This window comes from Scyliorhinus torazame, chromosome 8 (assembly GCF_047496885.1).
Source record: "Scyliorhinus torazame isolate Kashiwa2021f chromosome 8, sScyTor2.1, whole genome shotgun sequence".
Taxonomy (NCBI): domain Eukaryota; kingdom Metazoa; phylum Chordata; class Chondrichthyes; order Carcharhiniformes; family Scyliorhinidae; genus Scyliorhinus; species Scyliorhinus torazame.
The window spans coordinates 99131899-99159458 of record NC_092714.1 but is presented as its reverse complement, the minus strand read 5'-3'; positions in this window follow the sequence as shown (position 1 = coordinate 99159458).

Here is a 27560-nt window from a genome sequence, read left to right as displayed (position 1 = left end):
ACGCTGTACTTGCCCCCTGGGAAGCGGTGCATTCCTGGGCCTGGAGACCCATTGATGCCAGAGTGGCTCACGCCGCTTTTGACACCGGCATCAGAACTTGGCCGCCGGCGTCAGAACTTGGCTGCGGGTTTGGAAAATCCCGGCCCCTATCTCTGAGAATCTTTTCCAACAATTTCACTATCACTGATGTGAAGCTCACTGGCCTATAATTACGATGGTTATCCTTGCTACTCTTCTTAAATATCGGAACAACATTGGCTATCCTCCAATCCTCTGGGATCTCACGTGTTTCCAACGAGGGAACAAAGATTTCTGTTCGAGGCCCAGTGATTTCATCTCTTGTCTCCCTCAGTAATCTGGGATAGATGCCATCTGGCCCTGGGGATTTGTCTACCTTAATGCTTTTTAACACACCTAACACTTCCTCCCTTGTAATAACGCCCTGTTCTAAAGTGTTTAAATATCCCTCTGAGACACCACCAATCAACGTGTCCCTCTCCTTTGTGAATACCGATACAAAATATTCATTAAGGATCTCGCCTACTTCCTTGGGTTACACGCATAATTTTTCTCCTTTGTCCTTGAGTGGACCAACTCTTTCTCTAGCTACCCTCTTATTCTTAATATACAAATAAAATGCCTTGGGATTCTCCTAAATCCTGTCTGCCAAGGACATTTTGTGACCCCTTTTTGTCCTCCTAACTAGCTGCTCAATCTCTTTTCTACTTTCCTTGTTTTCTTCAAGTGCTTCATCTGCTTTTAGTTGCCTAGATCTCACATATGCATCCTTTTTCTTTTTGACTAGATTCGCATTATCCATGGTTCCCGAATCCTGCCTTTCCTGTCTTTCCTTTTCACCGACACATGCCTGTCCTGCACTCCCATCAACAGCTCCTTAAAAGACTCCCACATGCCAAATGTGGATTTACCTTCAAACAGCCACTCCCAAACAACAGCCTCTAAATTCTACCTAATCTGGTTGTAGTTAGCCTTCCCCCAATTTAGCACGTTAACCCTAGGACAACACTCATCCTTTTCCATGAGTAGCCGAACGTTTACGGAATTGTGATCACTGTTCTCCACATGTTCCCCCACTGCAACTTTGATGACCTAGCCGGGCTCGTTCCCTAGTACCAGGTCTGCCTAGTCGGACTATCCACATATTGTTCCAAAAAACCTTCTTGGACACACTGAATAAATTGCTCACCATTCCAGACCCCTAGCCCACAGGGATTTCAAGTCAATATGGGGAAAATTAATGTCCCCCACTACAACAACCCTATTATTTCCACATCTATCCAGAATCTGCTGACATATCTGTTCTTCAACTTCCTATGGGCTGTTGGGAGGCTTGTAGTACACCCTCATCATAGTGACATCTCCCTTCCTGTTTCTGAGTTCAATCCTCATTGCCTCGTTACTTGATTCTTCCAAGGTGTCCTCCCTCTGTACAGCTGTAATATGTTCTCGAACCATTATTGCAAGCCCCCACCCCTTTTACCTTCCCCTCTGTATTGCCTAATACAGCTACATCCCAGAATATTTAGCTGCCAGCCCTATCCCTTTTTTAACCAAGTCTCCATTACCGCAACCGCATCCAAGTTTTGCGCATGAATCAAGGCTCTAAGTTCATCTGTCTGACCTGTTATACTCCGTGCATTGAAGCAGATACACTCCAGACCACCAGGCCCACTGAGTTTCACCTCCCCCAGCCGGCAACACTGCAAGTTGCCAACCAATAAAACTTTTGATGTACTTTTTTTTCTTGCCGTTTTCTTAAAAAATGTTTTCTACTCATTTGGGAATGAACATTAACAACTCTGAGATATCAGCAGCAATTGGAACAGGTTTTTCTCTTGATGTTCCTGGTTGCTACATTGAAAAACAAATTCAGACCGAAACAAACAAAAGTCAGAAATCTTGATATTTCAGCACTTTTCATGAGACACAGCTGTCCACAATTCAGCCCAGAATCAACATTTTTAAACACTTCATGGCACACTGTGCAGTTAATGAGCTTGTGGAGATAGCACCAGATGAGGCAGAAGATTGTCCATGCCAAATGCTGTCAAGAGTGGTGTCCTTCAGAAGCGGAGCAAAATTGTACAATTGCATCATATTCCTGTTGCTCTTCGGTAAAAAAAACAGTATATTAATGTTTCTACTCTATTGGCCAAAATGACAAAAGACTATTATAAAACAGAGCTGAAAGATGAGAGAAATATGAGAGAAAAAGTTCCATGCGAAACAGAGGAAGTTCTTCCATTACAGAAGGTATGCCCTCTGACCCTGCAGCCCCAAGGTAACCATGAGGAATCTAACCAGTTTAGTGTCCTTAATTGCATTGATAATGTTGTCATAATTTATTCCAAAACTAAAAGACTGCTTGATTGAAAGATTCTGAGGTGCCTGCCATGTTGCCAAATGTATTTTTAATCATTTTATGTTGCACTATGCCAGAAATGCCACAAGTGGTGAGCAACCCTGAAATACATCATCCATAGGAGGTTGTTTACATACATTTTGTAACTTAGGTTACACTGTGGTTTTGGTTTTCAACTAAGAGATGATTGTACGTCTAATTTGGCAACTGGTTTATCCAAATATATGAAATATCTGAAGAAGGTGGTCCATAATACACAATGAACAAAACATGATTTTGAATTGCAATGGAAAATAAAATTTGGGCTCCTGAAAGATTAAAAGGACACTCCTATTTATTTAATTTCTGTTGTATTTAACTTTCTCATACAAACTGCGGTTATTTGCTATGACTGGGGAAATGTATTCACACTCCCAGTACATTGATATAAGACCATATGGTGATGCTTGTTTTTCTCAAAATAGCTTCTCTATCAACAGCTGTTGAGCTGATATGTTTCTAACAGTAGACATTTTTATGAGACTGTTTTTTAAAATGAGAGCTGTATAATATTGTTTTTTCTCTTCTGGTATACGCGTCACAAGTGAGGCAGATTCCAAGTAATGTAGAAAGTTGGTGCATCATTTTATGAACGTTATCCTGACCTCTCCTGTTAATTTTTGCAGAACAACATGTCAACTTTTCAACTTACATTTGATTGACAACTTAATTTCAAATCAAGGTGGGTGTTACCAGAGTATACAAATTTGAAAGAATACTATTTGTCCTGACTTATTTCTAATTCTGATGTGGTTACATAATACCGCTACCTGGAACTTTGCACATCACTTGCATTCAAAAGTGTTCCTTTGAACTTATTTGACATTGATTGTGCTCAAAAGCAATCAGTTAGCCATCGTTTGATCTCATTTGCACTCAAAAGCAATCATTCAGCTGTCATTTGATATCATTTGCAATCAAAATCATTCCTTTAGCTATTATTTGACATCGCAAGAAGCAATCAATTGTCATCAATTGCCATCAAACCACAATGATCAACCAGTAGCAATTAGCAAAATTACTTACCTTAATAATTTTGACACTAAAAACAATCCTTAAGTTTGTTCCAGAGGAAATCTTTAAGTTATAGCAATCACAACAAAATTTGACTAAGTCTCACACATGTACCATTCATATAAGTATTAGAAACTTGAAGTGTGACCGGTTTATTTCACGAGTGAGAGTGAGAGTTCCCTGACAGGCATTTGAGACATTAAAGCAGATTTACACTGCTGAAGACACTGTATAGCTTTAAACATCATGAAAGAGGACTAACTTTAGGAAAAACAGACTCTGTTGTCATATATTTATATTTTGAGAAGCTAGTTGAGTGTGTTTCTTCATAACCTATAACTAGTGCAGCACATCCCTGTCTCCTTTACACTCCCACCCACACTGGATCGCAGCGGTCTACTCCCTCATCAAACACTTCCCGGATGAATTGCCTCCCGACACCCCATAGACTGCAACATGTTTCTCCCCCAGTCTCCTCCTTCCTCTTCTGCTTTCCCTCCCGCATTGCCGCTATCCTCACCCCTCTCTTTCTACATCCCAGAGTGCTCTAGTCACATTGCTAGCCAAAATCAGAATTGATGGTCAATGCCTGCTCTGCTGCAGCTTCCCAGCCGACATAGGCCAGAAACAATGGCCGAAAGAGGTGAGTGTTCCGGTTGGGGAATACATTGGTCAGAGATCGAGGAGGACACAGTCACAAAGGGTGGGGGTTTGGGGGTGGAGGGTGGGAGGGGGGGTCTGTGCTGCATGTAGGAGATAGGAAGTAGATTTGGTTGGGCCGAACACCGATGAATGGTGAGAGGAGATCAGAGAGGGGATGAAAGGCACAAGGGATGACAGTGAGGCACACACTGAATGTCCCGCGTCCCGCATGTTTTTTAATGGAAAAAACTTAAATAATATCTGAATTTATTAATTGATTTCCTTGTGTTTTTCAATGCATTAGATTGCTGGTCACATTTAATGCCTTTGAGCATTTACTTTTGATGCCTTCCACATGTAAAAGTCGCTCCAAATGAGAGCTTTTGATATCAAATTACTGCTGGTTGTTTTTGAGTGTATTGGGTGCATTGGGTGCATCTAAATGCAAAACTGGGGCGGGATTCTCCGACCCCCCGCCGGGTCGGAGAATTGCCGGGGGCTGGCGTGAATCCCGCCCCCGCCGTGTCCCAAATTCTCCACTACCAAAGATTCGGCGGGGGCGGGAATCGCGCCACACTGGGCCCACCCCCGGCGATTCTCCGGCCCGCGATGGGCCGAAGTCCCGCCGCTGTCAACCCTCTCCCGCCGGCGTGGATTAAACCACCTACCTTACCGGCGGGAGCAGGCGGCGCGGGCGGGCGGGCTCTGGGGTCCTGGGGGGGGGGTGCGCGGGGCGATCTGGCCCCGGGGGGTGACCCCACGGTGGCCTGGCCCGCGATCGGGGCCCACCGATCCGCGGGCGGGCCTGTGCTGTGGGGGCACTCTTTTTCTTCCGCCTTCGCCATGATCTTCACCATGGCGGAGGAGATCCCCTCCCCTGCGCATGCGCGGGGATGACGTCAGCAGCCCCTGACGCTCCCGCGCATGCGTGGACTTACGCAGGCTGGCGAAGTCCTTTCGGCCCTGTCTGGCGTGACGCCAAAGGCCTTCCACGCCAGCCGGTGGAGCGGAAACCACTCTGGCGCGGGCCTAGCCCCTCAAGGTGAGTGCTTGGCCCCTAAAGATGCGGAGACTTCCGCACCTTTGGGGCGGCCCGACGCTGGAGTGGTTCCCGCCCCGCTGGGTAGGGGAGAATCCCGCCCCTGATGTCAAAATGTTCTCGTAGGAAATACTGAGATGAACTTTAGGGGAACTAATATGGGACTGACCTGAGATCAAATATAATTGCAATTTAAGTTTGAAACTAATCATGCATATGTCTTTTCACTATTAGGAACACTTCAACTTCTATATCTATTTTTAATTTGCTATTGTTCATATCTTTGTAAATATGCATTTAATAAAAGTAATATTCATATTCATATTTTGTTTCATTTTCCTCACAACGTAAGGTTCCTCAGCAGGCATTTGAAATTCTACGATGCTGTAATGGTCGCATTGATTTTTCAATCATGGGTCGGCATGGTGGCACAGTGGTTAGTTCTGCTGCCTCACTGTGCCAGGGACCCGGATTCAATTCTGGCCTTGGGTGACTGTGGAGTTTGCACGTTCCCCCTGTGACTGCGTGGGTTTCCCAAGATGTGCAGGTTAGGTGGATTGGCCATGGTAAATTGCTCTTAGTGTCCAAAATTGCCCTTAGTGTTGGGTGGGGTTACTGGGTTATGGGGATAGGGTGGAGGTTTTGACCTTGAGTAGGGTGCTCTTTCCAAGAACCGGTGCAGACTCGGTGGGCCGAATGGCCACCTTCTGCACTGTAAATTCTATGAAATCCTCCTGCAGTCCAAAGATGTGCAGGTTAGGTGCAGTGGCTTTGCCCGTTAGTGTCCAAAGATGAGTAGGTTAGGTTGGGATAGGGCGGGGGAGGGGCCCTTGGCAGGGCACTCTTTTGGAAGGTTTGTGCAGACACAATGGGCTGAATGGCTTCCTTGTGCAGCACAGGGATTCTATGGATCTAATGGCTGTTTCATTAGTCGCACCATGTTTTTGCGTCAGACAGGTTTTTTTCCCTCTTGTCACACAAGTGTTGATTAAAAAAACTGCTTCCTTCCTTGCAAACCTGTTTAAGTTTTCTAAGTCACTGCCTGCAGTCATCAGGATCCCGATTGATAAATAATATTGGCCGCACGTACTCTGAGTAAAAATAAGAACATGTCAATATTCCACATACAATCTTACCAAGAAATGGAAAATCTGGGGCTGGATTCTCCGTTGGCCGACATGGAAATCAGGGAACGCGATTGGGTGAAGAATCTGTTCCAACGCCAAAACCCGTTTACATATCATTGGTGGGCCCAGCTCGGTATTCTCCAGGGCCTCCACGATTCTTCGTCTCCGATGGGCCGAATTCCCAATGGCGTGGTTCACTTGTGCTTTTAAAAATCTTGAAACCGGTGTGGTGTTTGCTGAGGAGGTAGGACATGGATAAAAGCGACTGCGGGCTGAACACTGACTGGGCTGGTTGGGGTGGGGGGGGGGCCCTGCCAGTGCCGGGGGAGGGGGGCTATGGGGGGGAACAGGCCGAGTGGCTGGGGTGACCTCCCACGAGACTGGGGCAGTGTCCAGGCACGGACTGCCAATACCGCGCCTGCAAGGCAGCCATTTGCTGTGCACCCCACTAACCATCTACCCTGGAGAAACACCCACAATAGCCCCTACGGGGCTGCGGTGCCTACCCCTAGCAGGGATAGTGCCAACCAACGGTACCCCTGGCATCAAGTATGGGCGCCAGGGCCAGAAGGTGAAGGCCACTGACGAGGCCAGGGGAGTGGGGATGTGGGGGGTAGGGTGGAGAGACATGCGGGTAGGAGCCTGCAGTGCCAATCTGGGTCACCATGTAGCCTGGTGGACCTGGCTGGGCACAGGGGTAAGCACCATGCTAACATGTTGGCATTTAACCCCATGCAGAAAATGGATATTGGAATTCAACCAGCACAGGTGGCTTCCCTGCTGGTCGCTGCAGCCCTGGGTGTTGCCCTGCAGCTGTACGAGCTGGAGCTACTTGAGGAGGAGGAAGCTGCAGCAGCAGAGCGTGCAGCAGTGCAGCATGTAGCAGCGGAACGGGCAATAGAGGGGCAGGTGGCAGCCGCCCTGGTTGGAGAGCTGGCCGCCCAACTGGAGGAGGAGGTGCCAAGGAGGTGCCGCATAAGGCCTCGTGTGTACTGGCACCACATGTCATTCGAGGACCTGCCGGACCAGGCATGCTGTCGGAGACTCCGGATGAGCAGAAAGAAGCACAGATGATGGCACACTTGGCACCGTGGGGATATGTGGGAGGACCCCTGCTCCCAGTGGTTGTCAAGATGACAGTCGCCCTGAACCTTTACGCTACGGCGTCCTTCCAGGTGCCGAGTGGGGATCTGTCCAGGATCTCACAGAGCTCTGTGCACAGGTGCATCCGTGTCGTCACGGAGACCCTATATGCCCAGGCACCTCAATACATCCACTTAAATGTGGACCGAGCCCATCAGGATGTCAGGGCAGCAGGGTTCGCTGCCATCGACAGGATACCCCAGGTCCAGGGCGTGATCGACGGGATGCCTGTCCCCCTACAGGCACCGGCAGGTAACAGGCAGATCTACACAAACCAAAAGGGGTTCCACTCGATGAATTGTTCATGAATGGGTGTAAGGATAAACCCAGAAATCACAACCAGTCAGTTTAACCTCAAATTATGGAAATACTTACAGAAATTATAATCAGAGACTAAATTAATGGTAACTTGGGCAAGATGAATTAATTAAAGAAAGTTAGCTTGGATTTGTTTAAGGCAGATCTTGTTTAATTAACTTGTTGTGTTTTTTGATGAAGTATCAGGGTGAGTTGATGAGGGAAGGCAAATGATGTGGTGTACATGAACTTCCAAAAGGTGTTTCAAAGTGTCACACAACAGGCTTTCTACCAAAGTTGAAACCCATGGAATCAAAGGGACAACAGCATTATGGATATGAAGTAGCCTGTGTGACAGGAAAACAATTGTTCAGAATGGAGGAAAGTATACAGTGGGATCCCTGGGATTGGTAACAGGACCACTGTTTTTCTTTTTATATTAATGACCCAGACTTGGATAACACATAACTTGGGAGGATTGTGACCTGTAAGGAATATTGTGATAGATTTAAAGAGGATGCAGACAGGCTGGTGCATTGTGCAAATGCATGGCAAATGAAATATAATTGAGAGAAGTGTGAAGTGATACATTTTGGTAGGAAGAAGGAGAGGCAATATCAAACATAAGGAGGTAATTTTAAAGGAACAGACAAATCTACGTGTGCAAATCATTGAAGGTGGCAAGGCTGGTTGACAAAATGGTTCCAAGGAATCTGTGATCCTGGACTTCCGGTGGCGGCTATGAAGGAGTAAGTCGCACATTTGGTGGTTCCCACTCTGGTCGGACTTTTGGACCTTTCCCCCGGACTTTTTTCTGGTTTTAAACGGCAAATTCGAAGGCTGAGGTAATTGGGCACCGTTTCCACATATCGGTGTGTGGAGAATAGGACCAGAAGTGCATGAAAAGGCGGAAATAAGAAGTTAGCCACGAGCTGTGTTGAAGCTGCAGTGGGAGACAGTTTGGCCGAGGACTGGACCCCTGGGATGGCAGAGCAGCGACCAACGGACCCGGTGTTGCAGGCCATCCAGGATGGTTTTGCCAGGCAGAAGCGGGAATGTTTGGACCCGATTAAAGAATCAATCGATCGGCCCAGGATCGGGCAATTCAGAATGTTGAGAAGGCGCTGGCTGAACAGGAGAAGCATCAAACAGTGGTGGAGCTGGAGGTGGGGATGCTTCGGGAACAGCAGAAAAGGCTCCTGGAGAAGTTGGAGAAGCTTGAGAACTGGTCCCGCCGGCAGAACTTAAGAATTGTCGGGCTCCCGGAGGGGGCTGTGGGAGCAGACGCTGGGGCATACGTAGCGGGTATGTTCGAAAAGCTGCCGGGGAGGGGGCATTCCCCCAACCGTTGGAGGTGGACAGGGCGTACCGAGCGGGGGACCCTCCGAGGGCATTGGTGGTGAAATTTCATAGGTTCCTGGACAAGGAATGCATTCTCCGGTGAGCCAAGCGAATGCGGAGTTGTAAGTGGGACAACAGCATCCTGCGGGTGTACCAGGACCTGATCGTGGAGGTGGCGAGGAAGCGGGCAAGCTTTAACCAAGTCAAGTCTATTTTCTTCAAAAAGCAGGTGAAGTTCGGCCTGCTGTATCCGCCGCATCTTCGGGTCACGCATGAGGACCAGTATCACTATTTTGAGTCGCCCGATGAGGTGTTGGACTTTGCTAAAAGAAAAAGACTGGTGGGGGTCTGAGAACTCTCAGACTTTGAGACAACTTCTTGGCCTATATTGGGCCCCTTTTTTCATTTTTTTTTCCCCTTGGTTTTTTGGGTTTTGTTTTCCTGTTTTTAAATTGGTTATGCCTTCTCTTATTGTTTCATGTCTGTTTTTGGGGCTCTGTTTAATAAAAAGCGGGGTGGGGGGGGTAAGTCGATTTTTTGTTTTTGGGTTCTTTTTCTCGGTAGATGTTGGCAATGTCCCCTTTGTTTTTATTGTTGTGCACTTTTGTGAGGGGGAGACGTGCCTGTTTGAGTTTCGGTGGGTCATGCTTTTGTTTTTGTGTTTTCTTGCTGTTGGGTGTTTGTTTGGCGATTGTTCGATGAGGGAGTTTGTTTGTATGAGCGGGAGGAGGGGAGTGAGGGAACAATAGGTGGGAGACTTCTTGGCGCCGGGGGCAGGGGCCACCAAGCTAGCTGGGTGAGCTAGTCACGGAAGCACAGTGGGGGGGTATACATTTAGGTCTTAGAGTAGTGTTGCTGGGGGGGGGAAGGGGGGCATGCATTCTGCTGATGAGGGAGGGACTTTGATGGAGGGACACTGAGGAGGTCGGGGGTGGGGGCCACCGTGGGGTGGGCCGGAGGAGGTGTGGCACAGGGGTTGGAGGGGGCCCAAGCAAGGGGATGGCCTGTCGGCAGGGGGCTGGGGGGGCACTTTGGATGTGGGAGGTCGATATATCATGGTTCGCGGCAAGCTGCTGGGGATGAAGGTATATGCGCCAAATTGGGATGACGTCGATATTTTAATAATGTTATTGATCCCGGCCTGGACCGGTCACGCTCGAGAACGGGCAAGGTGCCAGCAATGGCAAAGGAGCTTAAAGGGTTCATGGAGCAGATGGGGGTGGGGGGGTGGGGGGGGGATCCAGGGAAATTTATGCAGCCGAGTGCGAAGGAATTTACTTTTTACTCCCACGTGCATAAGGTGTACTCCCGGATCGATTTCTTTGTCTTGGGTAGGGTCCTACTAGCTGGGGTGGTGGACACGGGGTACTCAGCAATCACGATCTCGGACCATGCTCCGCACTTGGTGGACCTGCAGGTGAGTATGGATAGCAAGCAGCGCCCGCAATGGAGGTTGGATGTAGGGCTGTTGCCAGACAAAGTGGTGTGCGAGAGGCTGAGGAAGTGCATGCTGAATTACCTGCAGGTAAATGATACGGGGTAGGTCTCAGCAGCGGTGGTCTGGGAAGCGCTGAAGCACAGGGCGGGGGGGGGGGGGGGGGGGTGATTTACATAGATGATTTGTTAATTTACATAGATGATTTTGAGTTGGGGACCAAGTGCAATGTGGCAAAGTTTGCAGACGACACTAAGATGAGTGGTAAAGCAAAAAGTGCAGAGGATACCGGAAGTCTGCAGAAGGATTTGGATAGGTTGGGTGAATGGGCTAGGGTCTGGCAGATGGAATTCAATGTTGCCAAGTGTGAGGCTATCCATTTTGGGAGGAATAACAGCAGAATGGATTATTATTTAAACGGTAAGATGTTAAAACATGCTGCTGTGCAGAGGGACCTGGGTGTGCTGGTGCACGAGTCGCAAAAAGTTGGTGTGCAGGTGCAACAGGTGATTAAGAAGGCTAATCGAGTGTTGTCTTTCATTGCTAGAGGGATGGAGTTCAAGACTAGGGAGGTAATGCTGCAATTGTATAAGGTGTTGGTGAGGCCACATCTGGAGTATTGTGTTCAGTTTTGGTCTCCTTAGCTGAGAAAGGACATATTGGCACTGGAGGGAGTGCAGAGGAGATTCACTAGGTTGATCCCAGAGTTGAGGGGATTAGATTATGACGAGAGGTTGAGTAGACTGGGACTGTACTCATTGAAGTTTAGAAGGATGCGGGGGATCTTATTGAAACAAAAAAATTATGAAGGGAATAGATAGGATAGATGCGGTAGGTTGTTTCCACTGGTCGGGGAAAGCAGAACTAGGGGGCATAGCCTCAAAATAAGAGGAAGTAGATTTAGGACCGAGTTTAGGAGGAACTTCTTCACCCAAAGGGTTGTGAATCTCTGGAATGAAATGTTTTTAAGAAAAAGATAGATACCTTTCGAAAGAATAAAGGGATTCGGGGATATGGTGTACGGGACGGAGGGTGGAACTGAGTACACAAAGATCAGCCATGATCTCATTAAATGGCGGAGCAGGCTCGAGGGGCCAGATGGCCTACTCCTGATCCTAGTTCTTATGTTCTTATGTTCTTATGAAGGCAGTGGTGAGAGGAGAGCTGATCTCGATCCGGGCCCACAGGGACAGGACGGATAGGGCAGAAACGGACCGGCGGGTAAAAGAGATTCTACGAGTTGATAGGAGGTATGCGGAGGCTCCAGAGGCAGGGCTTCTAAGGGAATGGCGGAGACTACAGGCGGAATTTGGTTTGTTAACCACAGGGATGGCAGTGGAACAGCTCAGAAAGGCGAAGGGGGCGATTTACCAGCACGGTCAGAAGGCCAGCAGGATGCTTGCACAGCAACTCAGAAAGAGGGAGGCAGCTAGAGAAATAGGGAAAGTTATTGACAGGAATGGGAACTTAGTTGGGGACTCGGCAGGGGTGAGCGAGGACTTTCGGGACTTTTATAGCAGCTTGTATAGGTCGGAACCCCATGCGGGATGAGGCACTTCTTGGAGGGGCTACCTTTCCCAAAGGTGGATGGGGAGCTGGTAGAAGGGCTGAGGGCCCTGATCGGGCTGGAGGAGATAGTGGAGGGTGTTGTACCCTGAATAACGACACTTAGAGAGTAAACAGTAAAGAAGGCTTTAATAAGCTAAGAACTAGCCTGGTGCCGAGACAGGTGCTAACTGGGTGCCGCCCACAAGGCGGCCCCTTATATACGACTCCCAGGTGGGTGGAGCCGGAGGCGGAGTCCCCCAGGGTTCCAAGCCCGGTCATAAAGGGGACATCACCTTACATGATGATAAGGGTACACTAATACAGTAACCGTTCATCACATTCAGCCCGTTTTTTAAAAAAAGTTTGGTTGGGGTGAAGTGCCATCATAAGTCCATTCATCCCGGCGGCCTGATCTGGGGTTTGCATGTAGTAATCGGACCTTCTCGACCAGGTGGTCTGTTTTATGGCTCCTCGTGTGCCTCCGGGGAAGAACAGGTCCCGGAGCCGTCAGCCAAGGTGGAAGCGAGACCCCAGAGTTAGACTTCCTGGGGAAGACAAACAATCGGTCGTGAGGGGTCTCATTCATGGCCGTGCAGAGGAGCGACCTAATGGAGTGTAGGGCGCGGGTAGGACCTCCTGCCAGTGGGTGGTTGGGAGACTTCTCGACTGTAGGGCCAGAAGTACAGCCTTCCAAACTGTCGTGTTCTCCCTCGCCACCTGCCCGTTTCCCCGCGGGTTATAACTGGTGATTCTGCTCGAGGCGATGCCTATGTTGAGCAGATACTGACGCAGTTCATCGCTCATGAACGATGTACCCCGGTCGCTGTGGATATAAGCGGGTAAATCAAACAGGGTGAAGATGCTGTGCAGTGTCTTTATCACGGTGGCAGAGGTCATGTCGGGGCAGGGAATGGCGAATGGGAAGCGGGAGAACTCATCGATAACGGTGAGGAAATAGGCATTGCGGTTGGTGGATGGGAGGGGGCCCTTGAAGTCCACGCTTAGTCGCTCAAAGGGCCCCGAGGCCTTCACGAGCCGAGCCTTGTCTGGCTGGTAGAAGTGCGGTTTGCACTCCGCACAGATCTGGCAGGCCCTGGTCATGGCCTTGACCTCCTTGGTTGAGTAAGGTAGGTTGCGGGACTTGATAAAGTGGACGAGCCGGATAACCCCCGGGTGGCAGAGGTCATTGTGGATGGCTTGCAGGCGGTCATCCTGCGCGTTGGTGCACGTGCCGCGGGACAGGGCATCTGGGGGCTGGTTGAGCTCCCCTGGACGATACCTGATATTGTACGTGTAGGTGGACAGTTCGATCCTCCACCTCAAAATTTTATCGTTTTTCATTTTTCCCCGTTGTGCGTTATCGAACATAAAGGCGACCGACCGTTGGCCGGTGATGAGGGTGAACCTCCTACCAGCTAGGTAGTGCCTCCAGTGCCGTACAGCCGCCACAATGGCTTGTGCCTCCTTCTCGGCTGCAGAGTGCCGAATCTCGGAGGTGGTGAGAGTCCGGGAGAAGAACACTAGTGGTCTGCCTGCCTGTTTGAGGGTAGCAGCCAGGGCGATGTCTGACGCAGGGGATAGTTCCGTCCACCGTGCGCATAGCGGCCTTGGTGATATCAGCCTTGATGCGGTTGAAGGCCAATCGAGCCTCAGCCGATGGGGGAAATATCGTGGTCTTTATGAGTGGGCGGGCTTTGTCCGCATATTTGGGGACCCTCTGGGCATAATAGAAGAAGAGCCCCAAGCACCGTTTGAGGGCCTTGAGGCTGCGGGGAAGGGGGAGTTCCTTTAGGGGGCGCATGCGGTCGGGGTCGGGATGTAGGACCTCGTTTTCCACGACTTAGCCGAGGATGGATAGCCGGTTTGTGTGGAAAACGCATTTTTCCTCGTTGTAGGTCAGGTTGAGGGCTCGGGCGGTCTGGAGGACCTTTTCGAGGTTTGCGTCATGGTCCTGCTGGTCGTGGCCGCAGATGGTGACAATGTCCAAGTACGGGTATGTAGCCCGCAAACCGTACTGGTCCACCATTTGGTCCATCGGCCTTTGGAAGACGGAGACACCATTTGTGATGCTGAAGGGGACCCTGAGGAAGTGGAAGAGCCGGCCGGCTGCTTCGAACGCAGTATAGGGGCGGTCTTTCAGTCGGATGGGGAGCTGGGGGGTAGGCGGATTTGAGGTCGACTGTGGAAAAGACTCGGTATTGGGCGATCCGATTTACCATTTCTGCTACGCGAGGAAGGGGGTACGCATTGAGCTGCGTGAAGTGGTTTATGGTCTGTCTAGAATCCACGACCATCCGTTTCTTATCCCCGGACCGGACTACCACCACTTGTGCTCTCCAGGGGCTGTTGCTAGCCTCAATGATCCCTCTCCCAGTAAACGCTGGACCTCTCACTTGATAAAAGTCATGTCTTGGGCACTGTACCGCCGGCTCCTGGTGGCGACTGGCTTACAGTCGGGAGTGAGGTTCGCGAATAGAGAGGGGGGTGCGACTTTCAGTGTCGCGAGGCTGCATACTTTGAGGTGGGGCAAGGGTCCGCCGAACTTCAGTGTCAGGCATCGGTGGCTGCACTGGAAATCCAGTCCGAGCAGCAGGGGGGCGCAGAGCTGGGGGAGGATATAAAGTTTGAAACGGGTGTATTCGGCGCCCTGGATCGAGAGATCCACGATACAGTACCCCTTGATTTGTACCGAGTGGGACCCGGATGCGAGGGCTATGGTTTGGACGCGGGATGGGTGCGCAAGGAGCAGCGCCTTACCGTTTCTGGATGAATAAAGCTCTCAGTGCTCCTGGAGTCGAAGAGGCATGAATTGTCGCGCCCGTTGACTTGGACCTTCATCATCGAGTTCTGCAGATGTTTTGGCCGAGTTTGGTCGAGGGTGATCGCTCCCAATCGAGGGTAGTCCGGGTCCTCAGCCGAGTCGGACTCATAAAATGGCCGCCTCTGTCTGTCGCACGTGTCGGGTCGAGAAGATGGCCGCTGACAAGATGGCCGCTCCCATGATTTGCACGAGGCGGGTGACGGGTCAGAAGGGGGCGTGTTGGGTCGATGTGCAGCCGCATTGCTAGGCCTGCGGGTCTGAGAGCCTGATTTTTGGGCCGGCAGTTCTTTGTGTTTCTGGCCTCTGGGCCTGGCTAGGCAGACCCTCACAAAGGGCCCCTTCTTCCCGCAGTCGCTGCAGATAGCGGAGCGGGCTGGGCAGCGTGAGCATGGATGCTGGCCCTGCCCGCAGAAGTAGGATGGTGTTCCCCCAGTCTGAGCAGGTCGCCGCGCGGCGCAGGCCCGTAACGTGGCTGAGTCTGAGGAAGTCCGAGGGGGGCTGGCAGAGTCCGCGGGGTACGTGCCCAAATTATGTCAGGCCACCTCCAGCGAGGAGGTGAGTGTTAGCGTGTCCTGGAGGTATTTTGCCCCGCTTTCGAGTAGCCGCTGCCGGATGTAGGTCGAGCGGATGCCGGACTCGAACGCGTCTCTGATGTGCAGGTTCATATGGGTTTCCCCTGTCACATCCTGATGGTCACAGTCCCTGGCAAGTGCGGTGAGTTTTTCAACGAATTCATCTAGCGATTCCCCCGAGCGCTGCCGGCAGGTAGAGAGCAGGTTCCTGGCATGTACCTCGTTGATGGGTTTGACGAACCGCTTGCGGAGTAACTCGACCGCCTCTTCATAGGTAGTCGCCTTTCCGAGCGTGGCGGAAATTCTGTGACTCACCCGGGCGTGGAGTAGGCGCAGCTTGCGTGGCCCCAGGATGGGAGTCTCTGAGGAGTCCAGGTAGGCCTCGAGACATCGGAGCCAGTATTTAAAAATGTCTTTTGCCTCCGGTGTCCGTGCTTCCAGATTGAGCTTCTCTGGTTTTAGGCCTGCGTCCATCCTGATGCAGTTTAGCTTATTAAATTGTTGTCCCCTCAATAACGATGCTTAGAGAGTAAATGGTAAAGAAGGCTTTAATATGCTAAGGACTAGCCTGGTACCGAGACGGGTGCTAACTGGGTGCCGCCCACAAGGCGGCCCCTTATATACGACTCCCATGTGGGCAGAGCCGGAGGCGGAGTCCCCCACGGTTCCAAGCCCGGTCTTAAAGGGGCATCACCTTACATGATGATAAGGGTACAGTAATACAGTAACCGTTCATCACAGAGGGTAAGGCCCCGGGACCGGACGGGTACCCAGTTGAGTTCTATAAAAAGTTCTCTGGAATATTGGGGCTGATGAAGGTCTTTAACGAAGCTAAGGAAAGAGGGGCTCTGCCCCTGACGATGTCACAGGCCATGATCTCGTTCATCCTGAAACGGGACAAAAACCCGGAGCTATGTGTGTCTCACAGGCCGATATCCTTGTTGAACGTAGATGGAAAACCTCTGGCCAAAATGTTGTCCTCCAGGATCGAGGACTGTGTACCGGACGTTATTGTGGAGGATCAGACGGGGTTCGTTAAGGGTCGGCGCTGATGGCCAATGTAAGAAGGCTGTTAAACGTGATCATGATGCCCCCGGAAGGTAGGGAGGTTGAGGTAGTGGTTGCAATGGATGCGGAGAAAGCCTTTGACCGGGTTGAGTGGGATTACTTATGGGAGGTGCTGGAGAGGTTCGGTTTTGGACGGGGCTTTGTTGACTGGGTTAGGTTGCTGTACCGGGCTCCAGTTGCAAGTGTACGGACAACCAGGACGACTTCGGACTATTTCAGACTGCACCGGGGGACGAGATGCCCCCTCTCCCCACTGCTGTTTGCGTTGGCGATAGAGCCGCTGGCAATTGCTCGGAGGGCCTCAAGGGGCTGGAAGGGGCTGGTCCGGTGGGGGGGAGGAGGGGGTGGAGCACAGGTTCTCGCTGTATGCAGATGACCTACTGCTGTATGTCTCAGACCCAATGGAGGGGATGGAAGAAATTATGGGAATTTGAGGGGAATTCAGCCATTTTCGGAGTATAAGCTCAATATGGGGAAGAGCGAGATGCTTGTAGTTCAGGCGAGTGGTCAGGAGAGGTGACTGGGGGAACTGCCGTTCAGAGCGGTAGGGGACAGTTTCAGGTACCTGGGTATCCAAGTGGCGAGGGATTGGGACAGGCTACATAAACTGAACTTGGCCTGGCTGGTGGAGCAGATGAAGGAGGATTTCCAGAGATGGGATGCGCTCCCGTTGTCTCTGGTGGGCAGAGTTCAATTGGTAGAAATGACGGTCCTCCTGAGATTCCTATTCGTTTTTTAATGCCTCCCCACCTTCCTCCCGCGGTCCTCTTTTAAGCGGATCAACAAAATTATTGTGGGCTTTGTGCGGGGGGGGGGGGCAAGTGCCCGTGTGTGAAGAGGGCAATGCTCGAGCGGAGTCGGGGGAATGGTGCTCTGTCGCTGCCGAACTTCAATAATATAGCCATGGTGAGGAGGTGGCTGGTGGGAGGGGGGGGGGGGAGGGGGAGCCGTCGTGGGTGCGCATGGAGGCAGCTTCTTGTAAGGACATAAGTCTGGGGGCACTGGTAACAGCGCCTCTGCTGTTCCCGCCGGCACGGTACTCCACCAGTCCAGTGTTAGTGGCGGCCCTGTGGGTCTGGGGGCAGTGGAGGAGACATGTGGGAGCAGAGGGCATCGGTCTGGTCCCCAATCTGCAATAATGACCGGTTTGCCCCAGGGAGGATGGGCGGAGGGTTCCGTATTTGGCGGAGAGCGGGGATTGAGAGGATGGGGGACTTATTTATAGAAGGAAGTTTCCCGAGTATGAGGGCGCTGGAGGAGAGGTTTGCATTGGCGGGAGGAAATGAATTTCGATATCTGCAGGTACAGGACTTTCTGCGGAGGCAGGTGCCAACCTTCCCACTCCTGCCACTAAGGGGGATTCAGGATCGGGTGGTTTCTAGAGGATAGCTAGGAGAGGGGAGCGTCTCGGACATATATTCGGAGGAGACGCAGACCGAGGAGCTGAAGCAAAAGTGGGAGGAGGAGCTGGGGGGAGAGATAGAGGAGGGCCTCTGGGCGGACGCGTTGGGTAGGGTCAATGCGACCCCAACGTGTGCCAGGCTCAGCCTGATCCAATTTAAGGTTGTTTACCAGGCTCACATGACAGTGGCCCGGATGAGCAGATTCTTTGGAGTGGAGGACAGGTGCACAAAATGTGCGGGGGGTGGGGGGTGGGGCCAGCGAACCATGTCCATATGTTCTGGGCATGTCCAAAACTGAGGGGATTTTGGCAGGGGTTTGCTGACGCCACGTCCACGGTATTAAATATGAGGGTGGCAATGAGTCTGGAGGTGGCGATTTTCGGGGTGTTGCAGGATCCGGGAATCCAGGAGGAGAAAGAGGCAGATGTTCTGGGCTTTTCTTCCCTGGTAGACCGGAGGCGGATATTACTAGCGTGGAGGGACTCAAAGCCCCTGAAATCGGAGACCTGGCTATCGGACATTGCAGGCTTTCTCTGCCTGGAGAAAATTAAGTTCGCCATGAGAGGGTCTCTGTTAGGGTTCGCCCGGAGGTGGCAACCATTCGTCGACTTCTTTGCAGATAATTAATCGTCAGCAGTAGGTGGGGGGGGGGGGGGGGGGGGTGCAGGGGGTTAGGCTAGCGTAGATTAGGGGGATAAGGAATGGTGGGACCTGTGGGAGAGGGAGGCGATATTTGCACTATGTTAATATTTTCCTTTTTATGTACATTGTTGATCTTGTTACTGTTACAATGCCAAAGAAATACCTCAATAAAATGTTTAACTAATAAAAAAAGTAGAGGTATAGATCACAAAAGTAAGGTATGATGAAACGTTGTAAAACACTGGTTTGGACTCAGTTAAGTTATCCTGTCTAATTCTAGGCTTACACTTTAAGAAGGACACAAAAATATTGAGAGGAGTCAGAAATGATTTACTAGAATTGTTCCAAAGATGAGGGACTTCTTTTACATGAATAGATCGGAGAAGCTGGAGTTGTTCTCTTTAGATGAGAGAATATGGGGCGGGATTCTCCGAGCCTCCACGCAGCAATCGCGATTGGCGCGGGGGCGGAGAATGGGGCGTAAGACCCGCGGACCGGAGAATCGCCACCAGTCGCGAGCGCGCGGCCGATGCGGCGCCGGTCGGGGGCCATTGAAAGAAGCCCCCACAGCGATTCTCCGCCGACAACTGGCCGAGTTCCCGCCGGCATGGTTCACTCATGGTTCCACCTGGCGGGCACTTGGAGTGGCGGCTGCGGACTCACAGAGGGGGAATCCATCACCGGGTGGAGGGCCTCCAGGATGGGCAAGCTTACGATGAGGGGCCATCGATCGGCAGGCGAGCATGATCTGGGGGGCGGGGGGGTGGGGGGAGGGGGGGGCTATATTGTCGGGGCCAGCCCGCTGTGTGGGCCATGTTGCACGTGGCTGCTGCCGCAGGCGGCCACCATGCGCATGTGCTGACCCGCGGCTGGATGTGCAGTGCCCCATATCGGCAGCCGGAGCTGCGAGGACTACTCCGGGGCCCTACAAGCCCCCTTCAAAATGGAGAATCAAAAGGCAGCACGGTGGCGCAGCGGGTAGCACTGCTGCCTCATGGTGCCGAGGTCCCAGGTTCGATCCCGGCTATGGGTCACTGTCCATGTGGAGTTTGCACATTCTCTCCGTGTTTGCGTGGGTTTCGCCCCCACAACCCAAAGATGTGCAGGATAGGTGGATTGGCCACGCTAAATTGACCCTTAATTGGAAAAAATGAATTGGATACTCTAAATTTTTATTTTTTTTTAAATGGAGAATCACTCTGGACTTTCTCCAGGAACGTCCAGAGTGATTCAAGCCCTTTTTCTCGCGGGTGTGTGGACATTGCCCCATTATCAGAGAATTCCGCCCATGATTTCAGAGAAGTTTCCAAGATCGTCTAAGATCTAGACAGAATAGAGAGAGGCCCGTAACTTCCTCTATGGACAGTGACATAAATCACTGGTGCTCTGTACAAGTGTGGTGTGATGACCCAGACGTTTGGGCATACAGGCATGCGCATTGGAAGCACATGGTGTTTAAACTCCCGGCCGTTTTCTTTTCACAGCTTGAAGCCCTGCGCTGCACTGGGGCAGCTGAATGAAAAATTCAGCCAGAGCGCTAACCTGGCCGCTTACACAGATTTTAGGTGAGTTTTTACACTGTTTTATTTACACAGAAGTTCTTTGGACTAGCAGAGGCAGGAGGCAACGGGAGACATTTTTTTGGACGGTTAATGTGTTACATTATTTACAAATGCTAACACTAATATGTTTAAAATGCAATTAAAATTAAAGGAAGGTATATATTTTTTTAAAATTTGGTTTGTCATGAGGATGTTAATTCCATTAAAGGAACTGGAATGGATAGAATTCGGTGATCACTCGCTAACGAGTATGATTGTCCATCTAAGGTACTCCATTTACTGGTCACAGGTTCTGTGGATCCTTGCGCGGCTGATGAGCCCGATCCTAGAGCCACATCTTCAATCACTCACTTGGCAGGAGTTTCCAAAAGGTGGGTTTGGTTTTTGGACACGGGGTTGTGGGTATTCCTTTCTCAGGCTCCTTTTCCAGGCCTTCTCTTGGATCAGTTTTCTTGAAGAATTGTGATCCTTCAATCAGGAAATTCCTCCAAGTAGGTATCTTCTGAACAAAGATTTCCCAGGCATTGTCATCTATGTTCTGTGTCATCCTACACATATGGACGGTGCAGCGGAGTTGATTTCGGATGATCATGGCCTCGATACTGGTGTTATTAACTCCTTCAAGGACATTAATGTTAGCACACCGGCCCTCCCAGCTGATTCAGAGCTGAAGTACATTTGGGATTTGCAATGTATTTTATGCTGGTTTTTTTAATGAGTTTCCCTGATGAATGTTGATCCTTAGTGGCCTCAATGATTACTTCAAATGTGTTAACAAAGTTTAATGCCTCAGTTGATACATGTAAGTTTCCTGTAAGCCAATGTGAACTATCTGTCCAACAGGTATTGCAATGAATCAATCACCCACCCCTACAAATGTACTGCCAAAGGACATCCAGAAATGAGGTCAGAGGGGATGTGTGCCTGGACACTGTGCTTCACCAGCTACCAATTTCAGACGTTGAGCTTGTCAATTAATAATTGAGATGACAAAACCCTCCTCTTCCCTTCCTCCCCTTTACAAATAGACGGAACCGATATGTTTAAGTGAGAAAATGTATTTTATTGCAAAAAATTTGTGAAAGTTGAGGTAGTCTTATGTCATTGTTCAGCTGATATGCTAACTGGTTTCAAAGTTTTGTATTTATAAAATTGTTTTTGTTAATAAATGTTTTACATTAAACTTTACAAGTTTCTACAAATGTCTTATTGAAACATCAGAATACAACTTTTAATTGAGATAATTATAAATGAATAAGATAATTCAAGTAACCTAGGCAGAAACATATTTAATATGGTGGTACACTAGTTAGAACTGCTGTCTTACCACAACACCAGGGACCCATGCTCAATTCAGACCTTGGGTGTCTGTGTGGTGTTTGTATATTGTCCCCATGGCTGCAATTTCCTAGAACCATGGAATTCCTACAGCGCAGAAGGAGGCCATTCAGCCCATCAAGTCTGCACTGACCCTCTGAATGAGTACCCTATTCCCAAAATCTAACCTGTATACCCCTGAACACTTAAGGGACAACTTAGCATGGCCAATCCACCGAACCTGCACATCTTTGGACAGTGGGAGGAAACCAGAGCACCCAGAGGAAACCCAGGCAGCCATAGGAGAAAGTGCCAATTCCCAAGGCTGGGAATGACACGGGTCCTTAGTGCTGTGAGGCAGCAGTGCTAACCACTGTGCCATCGTGACGCTGCTGTTTCCTCCGGGTGCTTCGGTTTCCTCCGAAAGTCCAAAGATGTGCAGGTTAGGTGGATTGGCCTTGTGAAATTGCCCTTGGTGTCCAAAGGTTAGGTGGGGTTATGGGGATAGGGTGGGGGTGGGGGCCATGGTCTGGGCATAATGTTCTTTCGGAGTGTCAGTGCAGACTTGATGGGCCAAATGACTTTCTACTGCACTGCGGTGATTCTACAAACACAAATCAGATGTTAGCAGTGACAGCAAAAAACCCTGGGGGTACAGATTTAAATGGTTGCACAGATTTAAAACAAATATCCAAACCTACTCTACTTATAAATAATCACCTTTAATCATCAAAAAATCAAGATTACTTTAAGAGAATCAAAATAATAGTAATGCCTGTTTAAAAGAAAGAGCAACAAAATAGGTTAAAAAATGTCTCAAACTCTTGTTAAATCTACTGTTTAAATAACTGCCCTCAATGAGCGTTCCCAAGCTGGCCGCACCGTAAGGGGGTAGGGCTGCACGTCTCCTCCGCTGGAACTGCGCAGACAGGAGTGTTGGAAGCCTGAGGCTACAGCACATTTCTTTTTTAAAATGGTCAGCCCGTGGCTTTCCACTATCAGCTGGAAGTTACGGACTAGAGAGGAAATGTTCCCATTGGCAGGATGAGATAAAAGGCAAAAGAAGCAAATGGTTAGAATCAGGAATGCACTGATTGATAGTGTGCGGTGAAGACAGATTCACTTCCGGCTTGCAAAAGGGAATTGGATATGTACCTGAAGAGATCAAAGTTGCAGGGTATTGTGGAAAGGGTCAGGGCTTTTGGAACTAGCTGAATTGCCCTTGGAAAGAATAGGAGCCAGACACGACAGACAGAGTGATCTCCTTCTGTGCTGTAACCATTCTATGATACTATGATTCTACATGAAAGTAGTATGGTGAACACAGAACACAACCTTATGGGCAGAATCTGCCAAGTGTGCCAGCAACAATATCTGCAGGCACTGCACACTGACTTAGCAACAGACGTGGGAACCTGGTTTCACAATCTGGAGTTCAGCAGAAAGCTAAATGCAAAATTCTGCCGTCAGTCACAAATATATTTGTAGCCAACACAGTCAAAGGCAGTACTGGTCTCGTGTGACCATAGATCTGCCTTCAACTCTCTCCAGATGTCTTGCAATGTCTGTACTGGATTGATAAACAGGGCCATCTCCTTCACAACCATTTTATGTAACAGTACCTCCACTGCATCAGATATCAAACCAAAAGCAGACTCCATTTTGTACGTACACATTGGTTTTCCTCTCTGTTGATTTTAACCTGCCATTTCCCTTCTTTCTGCTGAAACCTTGGCAAGGGCCAATTTTTTGGGGTGAAACCCACGCAGACATAGGAGAACATGCAAACTCCACATGGACAGTGACCCGGGGCCGGGATCGAACCCGGGTCCTTGGCACTATGAAGCAATCGTGCTAACCACTGCGTCACTATGCCGTCGCAGGGACCAATTTAAGTGTTTCCACAGTTTTGGAGAGCTTTTGCTTATCACATTGAGGAGAGCTCCGAGGAAACTACCGAGGCATCATAGCTATCACCCCCACATTCCATCAGTGCAGAGACACACACCTCAGTGGGTGACATTAGTGGACAGGCTTCTGGGGCACAATCTGGGGAGCACCACACAGTTGCCGATGCAAATACGGTGGAGGCAGGAACACCCAGGGGAGACAGCAGTCGGAGGTCTGCTGGATCTCATGACCCAGCTGGATTCCAATCAGATGCCGAGCCCCTGGACAAGGTTTACCCAGAGCTGATATGACACAGCCATGACATTCAAGAGCAGATGTTAGCGACGTTCCAGCGACTTCATCGCAGGTTTCAGGAGTCCCAAATGCTTCTGATGCAGCAGATGCATGGCACTGAGGTGAACACTGTTTGGTTGATGACAGCAATGGAAAGCCTGGAGCACGTGGTCAGCATCTCGAGCGGTGGTATCTATCCTTTTTAAAAAAAAAAATTTTTTCAGAGTACCCAATTATTTTTTTTTCCAATTAAGGGGCAATTTAGCATGGCCAATGCACCTAACCAGCACATCTTTGGGTTGTGGGGGTGAAACCCAGGCAGACATGGGGAGAATGTGCAAACTCCACACGGACAGTGACTAGGGCTGGGATTCGAACCCGGGTCCTCAGCGCCGCAGTGCCAGTGCTAACCACTGCGCCACATGCCGCCCGGAGTGGTGGTATCTATGGAATTTCTCAGTCCGTGACGACCATGGCTGAGTACCTCAACATCATGTCCCAGTCAATGAGGAACATGTCCCAGAAGCAGTTGGACATTGACAAGGCACTCCAGAGCATGGTACAGTCACTGAGGAGAATCACTGAGGATGTCAACAACATGGTGCAGACAATGGGGAACCGCCAGGGCTGGAAAAACCAGGTGACTCAGAGGCCTCTGTATCTCACTCCAGCTGTCCCTCCATCACATGGAGTCCTCCAGGGAACTACAGGCACCGTCAGGGAGGAGGAAGCACTGTAGCCCATTCCGGGACCTTCCACCAAGGACACTAATGCAGCCTCCAGTTCTTCCGAATATCCCTCCTCCCACCCTCCTGACATTGGTGCATTTCAAGGGCAGTGGGCAGAGCAGGGTGGCATGACAACGCCAGTGATACTGGTAAGCCCACAGGGGCCCTCCGGCTCCAGGACCTCCAGGGGACGTTTGCCAAGGAAATCAGGCTACAGGGCACGGAAAGCAGTAGGCTGCCTCCACCTCTGATGTGCATCCTGGGGACACAGCTAGACATATCACTGGACCACAAAAGGTCAAGAAGAGTGAAGGGCACTGAATGGGCACTGGGGGTTTACTACACCTAGCTCGGGGGATTGGAAATGTAAAATGTTCACTCATAAAACAATCCATGTCAAGCCTCTGTCACGTCAATCTACACAGCGGGCCTGCCTGCAGTCCCACCACCTGTTAACCTCTGCTCCCCCCATCCCCCCACCTCCCCAAGCACAGTGGTCCAAGATCAAAAGCCCCGATCCAGACCCCGTTCAGAGGATAGGTGTGAACGCGCAGTCAGCAGAAAGACAGGAGTCAGACTTTGGCAGAAACTGAGGAGCAGCAGACCTAACCTCACAGCGAGTTATCATCAGACTCCTGCCTTGTACAATGGCCTGCTGACAGTGCCAACACAGGCCCACCACCCTGGAGAAGTGTTACACGGACCCTTGGAGAGTGGTTGGGGAGGGGGCAGTGTGATGGGGGAGTGGGAAATGAGGGGGAAATGGGTGGGATGGGGGGAAGGGGGATTGGCAGGAAATTAGGGAAATGGGGAAAGGGGAATTGGCGTGGAGGGGGGTTGAGAGGAACAAGGGAAATGTGGTGGAAAGGGAGGAGGGATTGAGGGGGAAGGAAATGGGGAAGGCAGGGAAATAGGGTGGGGTTGAGCTGCCAGATACAGCAATCTCCTGTGAGAATCTGATGATGATGAGGGTCGCCCTGGTCCGTCGAACATTTTGGACCCTTGCCGCCACCTGTCCTCCATCCTCTATCCCGAGCTCCTCCTCTGGCCTGTCCTCCAGCCCCCCCTAGTCTACCTCCTCCTCCTCCTCCACGGATGAGGCTGCCTGTCCCTGCTCCTCCTCCTCCAGCATATCACCTTGCTGCTGTGCCAGGTTGGGGCGGGCACAGCAGAGCACCACAAAGCGGGAGGTCCACTGGAAGGGGTTGCACTGCAAGGCACCATCAGAGTGGACCAGGCATCAGAACCACATTTTCAGCAGTCTGATGCACTGCTCAGTGACAATACGGGTGGCAGATTTGGCCTCATTTTAATAGGTCTGCGCATCGGTCTGAGTGTTCCACACCAGCATCATCAGTGATGACCTTAGAGGGTAACCCTTGTCCCCAAGAGCCAATGCGCCATCCTTGGGTGGTCCTCAATGACACCGGGGATCTCCGAGTACCCCAGGACAGATCTGTCATGCATGTTCCCTGGGTATCGGGCACACACATGCATGATATGGAGGCAATGTCCACGCCACACACAATCTGAACATTCAGGAAGTGAAATCCCTTCCTGCTAATAAAGGGCAATCCCTGATGTCCTGGTGCATGCAGACTGACATGCATGTCATCGATGGACCCTGGCCCTCGGGCATCCCAGCGATGGCGGCAAATCCTGCAGTCCTTGCATCTTGGTGGCCTCATCCAGCTCAAAGGTGATAAAGTCTGATGATCAGGCATACAGAGCAACCCTCACCTCCCGGATGCACCTGTGGGCTGTGTTGTGAAATGCTACACAGGTCCCTGCTCAAGCCCTGGAATGAACTAGTGGCATAGAAGGTGAGGGATGCAGTGATCTTCATGGCCATCAGGAGCAGATGTCCTCCTCTTCCATTGGGTGCCATGCCCACGAGGAGGTGCTGCACTGTCTCTCTCCTGAGACGGAGTCTTCTGCGACACATGCTGTCCGTCATCTCATTGAAAGACCAACAATACCTGCAGACCTTGGGCCATTGCTGGCCTCCTGCTCTGGGTTCCTCCTCAGCCTGATCAGTGTCCGGGTCTTTAGGATGTCCGGCGGCTCCTTGCACATGGGGTGCCACCTCCACCCTGTGTTGTCGCTGCAGCTTCTGGGCACCTTGGCTGTCCACCAGCAACGTGAGGACAGCCACTACGGGGTTGACACCAGAACCATTTTTGTATCTGGAAGGAATTAGAGGAGATAGACCGGCAGTTAGTCAGGACTTCCATCCCCGGACCCTAAAATCCCCCAACCTTACCTGTCTTGCCTTCTGTCAGAGTGCCATCCAGCGAGCCAGCTGTGCTGGGAAACCTTGCTCTGTGCACTCATCCCCAGTCACATCAGGAACCCCTAGACCCCAGACCTCTGCCAGAAACATCAAGTAGACAATGCGAAGGTGCCCTCCCCTGATCCACACATTTACCCTATGGTCGCGAAAGGATCCTCAGTGTTGAAGCCCAGCTCTTTAGTGTATGATTGTTGTCAGCTGCCTCTATGGTGCTGACCCTCCTAGAGTTCAGGCACACTTTTCAAGCATCAACGTTTGCTTGACATCCTATGCACAAATTGTCCTCTGAGATATGGAACATGTGCCCTCAAGGAAGCACTTGAGAGTTGAGAATATTTTGCTTATTAAACAATCAACAGTAACAAAGATTTAAAAATCAACTATGTAACATTCCACATATAACATTACACATTAAACAAGGAAACATCAGCTTTCCATATTGGTACCAATACAAAGCTCATTTTCACAAAAAAAACAAAGATACGGTATCAGCCCCCGTAGGTTCCTCGACAGAAATGGAGGATCAGCCTGAGAATGTGTTATCATGTCCAGAACTTTGTCGTAGAAATGATCTGTCTATTAATGTTTTACTTGTTCCACGTATCAGTGCCATTCTCCATCCAGGAGCCGCAACTGTGCAGACCCTCCCACACGACCCAGTGTCAACGGAACCAAATCCTAGCATCCATATATTCCACTGGTGCTGAAGGTGCAGTTGAACATCCTTGCCTTCCAGCGTGTTTAACCCACGGTGAAGTGCCAGTTACATGCAGCTCTCACCACACCAACAAAAAAGCATCAGCAATTTAAAAAGCATTTCTTCAAGGGTGTAATGACCTCCAATTGGCATTATTGGTTGGCCAATTGGAGTATGAGCTCCCTCAATGCTAGCTCATTGAGGGGGCCCATATAAGCACCTGTGTAGGCTTTGTGAGGCAGTCTTAAGTTGACTGGAATGCTAG